This window comes from Euprymna scolopes, chromosome 2, assembly GCF_053919585.1.
Source record: "Euprymna scolopes isolate OS-2025 chromosome 2, ASM5391958v1, whole genome shotgun sequence".
In the NCBI taxonomy this organism is placed as follows: domain Eukaryota; kingdom Metazoa; phylum Mollusca; class Cephalopoda; order Sepiida; family Sepiolidae; genus Euprymna; species Euprymna scolopes.
In genome coordinates, this window is record NC_136483.1 from 20,400,765 (window position 1) to 20,409,377 (window position 8,613).

Below are 8,613 nucleotides of genomic sequence, written 5' to 3' on the forward strand. Positions count from 1 at the left end.
CATTTCATTAAAATACTTGTGAAACATGCACAGGGATGTGATAATGCGGCGATGGGACAGAGATTTAAGCTTGATTGATAGTGCGAAACCTATGCGATTTGAGACATTTTTTTAGACTCTGTCTAAAAGTGGGAGACTAGTGGTAGATGCAAGAGCCCAGAAGTGACAACACTACTCCATGCATGGGCGAATTTTTTTCTTTGTAAAGATATAGGATACGCTCTTATTTAAAAATGAAAACATCGATTTGATTACACAGATTAGTCCGCTAGGTTTTTTTTGGAGGGTGGAGGGTGGACTTAGCGTCACCGGTGTGTATGTACTCTTGACACTGGTTTACTTTCCTTCTCGTCATACTTTGAACGAAATAAATATCTGAAAAAGAAAAAGACACAAGTAAAGTTGTGGTGTGAAACCGCAAATAAAGATAAGTAAATAAAAAACTAAAAACTAAAAGGATCGGAAGTATTTCAAGGAGTTGGTTAAAGAAGATGGCGACAGGAGAGGAGTATAGAAAGAACGTCTTCGTATTTTTATGTTATGCTGGAAATGTAAGACCACTTGCTACTCCGCTCGACAACAAACACCGACACCAACGTTGCTTCCATGATTTTCTCCTTCATCTTCTCTTCTGCTCGTGTTGTCGTTTCTCGCATTCGCAACTGCTGAGAGGAGTGGGCACGGGTTCACAAGTATAAAACCCCCCCCCCAAAACTACAAAATTACACAAACTCTGACACATTCTGTATATATCGGTTGAGCTCTTGATGCGCGTATGACATCATCGCAGGAAACAATCTTTTGAAAACTAATGCCCACATCTGCGATCTACTTTGAGCCACAACCTGCGTTCTACTCTGTATAACATAAAAATGTTCTCAACTGTTGCAAACTCAAGATTGTCCGTAAATTGTCATTAACTCTAAACATATTGACCTCCATTTTCGGTCCTTTGTTCTCGTTGACTGCCACACCTTGATTAACAATCTTATTTTAGTTCTATTTGTGCGAGTGAACAATTTAATATATCATTTATTCTGCTAATAAACTTATTTCCTCTTAAAAAAAAAAAATCCTAACATTTTTAGAGGTGTCGGTAATATCACAGAAATATCGCCTTCCGAATCCATATCTGGTGTATCGAATGTTATTTTTTACATATCGACTCTCGATTGAAGAAAACTTAAGATCAGTAGTTTATTTCAACTGTCGATAATATTCGTATTATTTGGATTCATCAGACTACTGTTCGCATCTTTAGTGTCTTGTATTTTTCGAAAATCAGTTGTAAAAGTGATATTCACCTGAAGGTTGTAGTTTCAATTCTCAGTAAGGGTGATCGGAAAATACAATTGTTAATTGCTTAGGATCTTTATCCAGTCATATGTGATGGAACAAGAGCATGCTACCCCTGTGAAGTAAATAAAGGGTTCCGTTCGAAATTCCGTCCATATTCCCGAGTTTGACAGAAACATTCCCTAGTTCGACAAGATACACCTGAAAAAGGTCGAAACGTTGACCGAAACGTTGTGAAAATCAGACTCAAGATGAGAGCAGTAGTCTGATGAATCCAAATAATCTGAATAAACAATCCTCATCTCCAAAATTTAGAAACGTCAAAAATATTCAGTCCTGTAAACTCACATGTACTATAAAAACCCAAACGCACAGCTTTTTTTTTTGCTTGTTCCTCGTATAGAAAACACACGTACGTGCCTCATAATTCAAACAAGCTGTGTAGGTCCAAACGAATCTTGGCAATAGCACCCACGTAATGCGAGGCATTCGCGCTCAATTCAACAAACGTATTTATGCAATACATACGTAGCCACGACTAACCCGACAAGCAACAAATTCCCACCTCTTCCTAGATGCCGGAAAGCATTTTTCTACAATAATCTCTTTTCTTCCTATTTCATGCTTCCCTCAGTTTAGTAACATGCTAAAATATAAATGTAATCTGAACAGACATCTCAATTTCCTAGATAATGATCTTGTAGACAAGATTCCAAATAGTAGTCCCTTACGTCCAAGTGGGAATAAGCCTTCTTTGAGGGTAATAAGAGTAAAAAATATTTTACTAACAAAACAGACTCGCTAATATACATACCTATATCTCCATGTTTATTACTTCACGTAAACGCACATGCCGCTAACCGAAATTAACATGTGTACTCAATTTCTCTTTCCATACAGACATTTTTCTTTCAACGAAACGTTCTTGAATTATTTGAATTCGTATTCTTCACGAACTTTTTTGTTCTAATTCCTTACCTTACTTTATATGTAGTTACCCAATGGCAAAACTTACTTAATATATTTTCGTCAATTTCAAATCCAATATACCGATTATCGCGAAATTATAACACAGTGAAGACCCCGGTCAAAGTTCATATTCTGGTCAGACGGGACAAATATAACACGGCGTAGACCGTTGTGTTCACCAGTACATAAGTGTAGCCCTAGGTGGTTTCAGTTTCGGAACACCTAAGAAAGTTCAATAGCATGGTCTCGGTCGCTTATACGATGACAGGGTTAATGCAAGATTCTTGTATTCCTAGCCTCACCAGTGGTCCGCAGGAAAAAGAACGAAAAATTAAAAATAAATAAATAAAAAGAATACAAAAAAACCCAACAAAGTGAACAACTCCAGTCTACACATGCCGCGCGCCACGGTCTGTGGGCATTGGATTGGCCGACCTTCTTTTCCAGCTTGCTGTTTCCTGAAATAAATTAATTTCAATGGATAGCATTCGTTTATGAGTTAATCACGAATTCCAAAAGCAACAAATAAATAACTCTAGTCGTAAGTCTTTTGTTTTTCTTTTATAAAGATTAATTATTAAATAAATTCTGGATACAATATTGTTATTTTACAAATATGAAAAATAAAACGAAAAATATATATCCCATCTTTTTTTTCAACAACACAGCGTGCTTAGTTTCTCAAAAAAAAAGTTTTTGCGATTGTCTCCTCTTCCCCCCCCTCTCTCTCTCTCTCTCTCTCTCTCTCTCTCTCTTGCAGTCAATGAGCGGCGGGGTGTAGTGTTGGAGGGAGGGGGTGTCTAGACTTAACTCTCAACTGCTCAAAACTTCAACGCCCAACTCTCAAGTGGCAAAAAATTCGCTCTGCACATATTCTTACAGGATGGTAAGTTGGGTTGGAACAAGGTCTAGGGTTTCATTCAGCCGATCCATCTTCAAAACGACGAAATTGAATTCGCCCTGATTGATCAGATTTGTAAAATCATCTGTGCATATTAATTAATTTTCCACCAGAAATTTTCCCACACAGGCAACTTTGGGACATAGAATCTAGCACCATATCCAAGACAAAACAATAGTGCCTACTATTCGACACCATGCAATAGGCTTCTTCACAAAACAATATTATTATTAAATGTTATTATCAATCCCCTCCTTCAGTTATTTTTTCATCTTGTGGTTTGCGTCACCAACCAAACAATTTGGATCAGCAAGACAACCGGGGTTTCCCGGGATTGTTTGCATAATAAAAAGTTCCAATTCATCTCAAATTCAATCGTTACTAATGTAATTTTCGACCATCACAGACATTGACAAAAATACCACAACTCCACCCGAAGTTCGGTGACAATGGGAAGCAGACTGTAGAATCCTATGTAATGTTTCAAAAGGTTTTCTGTTACATATTACTAAGTAAGGAATCATTTTTATAGAAAATGTTTATAGTATTATGCATGTAAAATTTAGAAAACACGCTTTAAATACGTCAACATTATGTGAATACGCTAAATAAAAAATAGCCAACGAATTAGACCTGACGTCATGTTTATCTAAAAACGAAACTAATTTTAATACGAAATGATTTCTTCGTTTAATAATATTTACTATCAATAGTATAAATTAATAATATTTACTATCAATAGTATAAATTAATAATATTTACTATCAATAGTATAAATTAATAATATTTACTATAAATAGTATAAATTAATAATATTTTCTATCAATAGTATAAATTAATAATATTTACTATCAATAGTATAAATTGATAATATTTACTATCAATAGTATAAATTAATAATATTTACTATCAATAGTATAAATTAATAATATTTACTATCAATAGTATAAATTAATAATATTTACTATCAATAGTATAAATTAATAATATTTACTATCAATAGTATAAATTGATAATATTTTCTATCAATAGTATAAATTAATAATATTTTCTATCAATAGTATAAATTAATAATATTTACTATCAATAGTATAAATTAATAATATTTTCTATCAATAGTATAAATTAATAATATTTACTATCAATAGTATAAATTAATAATATTTTCTATCAATAGTATAAATTAATAATATTTACTATCAATAGTATAAATTGATAATATTTACTATCAATAGTATAAATTAATAATATTTACTATCAATAGTATAAATTAATAATATTTTCTATCAATAGTATAAATTAATAATATTAACTATCAATAGTATAAATTAATAATATTTACTATCAATAGTATAAATTAATAATATTTTCTATCAATAGTATAAATTAATAATATTTACTATCAATAGTATAAATTAATAATATTTACTATCAATAGTATAAATTAATAATATTAACTATCAATAGTATAAATTAATAATATTTAACAAAAACAATCATTTTTAATGTTAATACTTGATTTTAATCGCGTTCTTTTCTGACCGCGATTTTTAAATATTACCGAATTTTTGCAATGATGTGTCTCAAAGAGATAATCCAGCTAATCTATCTAAGCCAAATGTATGTAGGTAAAACATGAGACACTGATTACTCATCCCGAGAAGGAGTCTGGGAGTAAGCCGCAGGTGAAGCATCCTAAGAATAAAACTGTATAATAAGCGATGTAACCCCCAGTTTGGTTACCCATATTAGTTGCCCCAACTTAACTCCAAAACTCCATAAATCATATTAATTTATTTTTTTTTCGGACTATTATTCTCATCTTTATTAGTTGTTGTTTTCATCTTTATTGGTTGTTGTTTTTTCACGACGTTTCGCCCAACTATTCCTCCGGCCTTCGTCAGGTGGTAACCGCGACGGATAGGAACTTCGAATCTCCTAACTGCATTCTCAGCATTCACTGCCATCCGTAGTTGTTGTTGTCTCACCACTTTTTGGCCAAGTAAACCTCTGGCTTGCTTTTGGGTAGGATTGAAACCGCTATCTTCAGACAATGTCCATCTGGAACCGTAGAGATTCAACGTCTCTACGAACTGCGCCACAGGCCCCGAAGGGCGATCAAGGTTGGATTCTTTGATCTTATAAATCCACGTTTATTTATTATCTGATCTTCCATAGTCGGGTCCGTACCGATTGGTATATATATTATTCCTTAATTGGAATTCATTTTGAGATGAGCATTATATATATTAATTTATTTTTATTTCAGACTATTATTCTCATCTTTATTATTTGAAAACAACAACTAATAAAGATGAGAATAATAGTCCGAAATAATATATATATATATATATATATATATATATATATATATATATATATATTCATCCTACTTACATTTTTATACTGTAGTAGCCGAGATTTCATTTGATGCAGTATCAAAGCTGACGTTATCCAACTATCTACCAAACTAATCTCCATTTACATATGTTATATTTTTACTTTAATGTCGAGTTATAAAAGCACCAAAATAAAAATAAAATTCCTCGGCAACGTCGTGTGGCTCATCTACTTTTGTATAATTTAGAAAACAAGAGGACACTATCATCCCATTAGCATTTTAATAGGTTGTAATCTATGGGGGATAGTTGGTATAATCGCTCAACGGAAGCCGTTTTATTTTTTTTTTTAGCTTTTTTCAATTGGAAAAGAATGGGTAATTTGAGTTCAAGAATGTCTTTTTAATGGGTAATATTTCTTTGAAAAGAAGGTGTTAAATTCGGGTGAAAGGTCAACGGTTTGACTTTACGCCTGCCAGCCACGTGGCGTTATTTTTGTTGGAAATCTTTGATCTGGCTAGGATTAAAGATGAAAGGAAACGAATATTAAGTCTAGTGAATCTCCTTCTTCTCTCTTTCGTTTTTCTTTTAATAAAGTCAAGAAAGTGATATGCTTGAATTTTATGAGAAAACTTCTTGGTTGGTAAATTAGCACAGTAGTAGCCGACGTTTAACGTTCTATCCGTCATTTTTTACGCACGAATTCAGATTCGGTATACAATCTTGAACAGCAATGATTAAATTAGGTATGCTTACCAAACTCCACCCTATAATATAATTTCCTTTTATTTCTCGTTGTATTTATTTTTAAGTATTTCGTGAGAAAGAAAGCAAACGCCCTTTTCTCTCCTTTTGCAAGTCAAACTTTATGATTAGGACATATATTGTACCTCCTCGACGTTACTACACCCGACAAACCTGACAAGCAACTAAGTCCCACCCCTTTAGAGTAGAGATCCCTAGGTGTAAGAAAGCCTTTTACTCCAATAGTTTCTTCACCAGAATTGCAAGTCTTTGGAACTCCCTTCCGGGATTCTGCTTTCCCAACTGTACTGATTGCAGAAGTTCAAGTGTAATGTGAACAAAAATCTTGCTACTCATCTCCCTTCATAATGCCCCTACAACTTATGTCCCCGATAGTAGCCCCCTGCTTCAAATGGCACTGTGCCTTGTTTGGGGTGAAAATTGAAAAAATATATATAATATATATGTGAAAGTTATTTTGGTTTTTAATTTTTTAATTCTGATAAACATATCGCGGCTCAAACAAAAGTTTATTGATTAAAATAAACACTATCAAAATCAACATTTGCAAATGTATTTATGTCAGTAACGTAAAAATCTTGCGTTCTGGTGGCGATGAAAGAGTTTTTGATATCGCTTAGGTTTTTGAAGCATTTCCCACGCAGAAAGTTGTCGAGGTGTTTGAAAATGTAGCAGTCGGTAGGTGAGAGGTCTGAAGAGTATGACGGATGAGGCAGAGTTTCGTAGCCCAATTCGTTCAACTTCTGCAGGTTCGATTTAGCAACATGCGGCCGGGTATTGTTGCGAAGGAGAATTGGGCCTTTTCTGTTGACTAATGCTGTGTGTTGTTGTCGAAGTTTCTGATGCATTTCATCAATTTGTTGACAATAATCCTCCGTCCTAATGGTTTCGACTGCATTAAAAAAAAACTGTAATGGATGAAACTGATCGCAGACCACCAGACAGTCAGTGAGATCTTCTTTTGGTGCCACTCTGGCTTCGGAAAGTGTCATGTAGCTTCATTGGCGTCTAACCACTGAGCTAAGCGTCGTTAGAAAAAAACAACAACACTTTTAATCGCAAGTCACAAACTTGGTCGAAAAACGGGTCGTTTTTGTTGCCTAAAAGAAGGGAAGATTGACACTTCATAACGGCGTTTCTTTTGGTTGTTTTTCAATTCGTGAGGCACCCATTTATCAAATTAGGGCCCCATGGGATAATTTTTGTAAGCCTACAAGCTATATTACTAGTGTTTCCATGAAACTGCAGGTATCGATGGATGATCGAACTAGTGTAAAGTGTTATTGAAATATAAAATATTTCAATAGCAGAAAGAATATTAAAAGATAAATATTTGAAATAATAACAGATTTGAAACTTGCGATCCCTGTGTAGAACACTCACAGTAAAAACACGTCTCGTTACAACCACTGTAAATAGTTGCTCTTTGTCTCTCTACCTAAAACTAAATCCCTTTCTTTCCTATAATTACTCATCTGTGGAACACACTATCGCAATGGAAATATTTTTTATTCGTAAAACTGCTTTATTGCCATTTTCTAAAATAAACATCTCTTCTTGAAAAGATGTTTTCAAAAGGCCTTTTTAATTATTTTATATTTTCCATCAAATTGAATCATAAACCGTAGAGCATCAACATCATTTTTTTTCATTTTAATTGTTTTTTTCTTTTTTTTTTTACTCCCAAATAAACCAATGAAAAAAGTCTTAGTTGCATCCTTTTTTAAATAAAAAAATGAAAATTCAAAAAACACACTTAGAAAAATGAATTGCTTTTTCATACTGTCATCCATTAAGCGTTGAATTAAGAGAATGTACATAAAATCATATAAAAAAAATAAAAACGTCTTTGACTCACGTATTTTTTCCATCGTTTCCACAACTTTAATTTTTATTTATGTTTTCATGTAATCAAATCATTACAAAGTTTTTATTCATTAAAATAAAAAATGATCTTCTAGCGCATTATTTACCATCGGATATTCTGAATCATATATATAGATCAGCCATCGCTGAACATCTTATAAATAATCGTTTCCCAAGGAACCCGACTCCGCGCGTATTATGCTCCGGCATGAAACACGTATCTCCCTGATTATTTGATTCTAGCCCGAAAACCGACTGAAGATTAAAAGTATAATCAATCGCTCCGGCATGAACGAATATATCAGTTAATAAAAAGTGTTTAATAGAATGGAGTAGTAGTAAAAGGGAATTATGAGAGAGAGTAGGAGAAAAAGAAAGGTTGAATGAAAAATTATTTATTTTTTTTTATAAGAGAGGGGTGCGGAAGTGTTTGAAAGGCAAATAATATGGAAGAGGCGAGGAAGGAGGTTAAAGGAT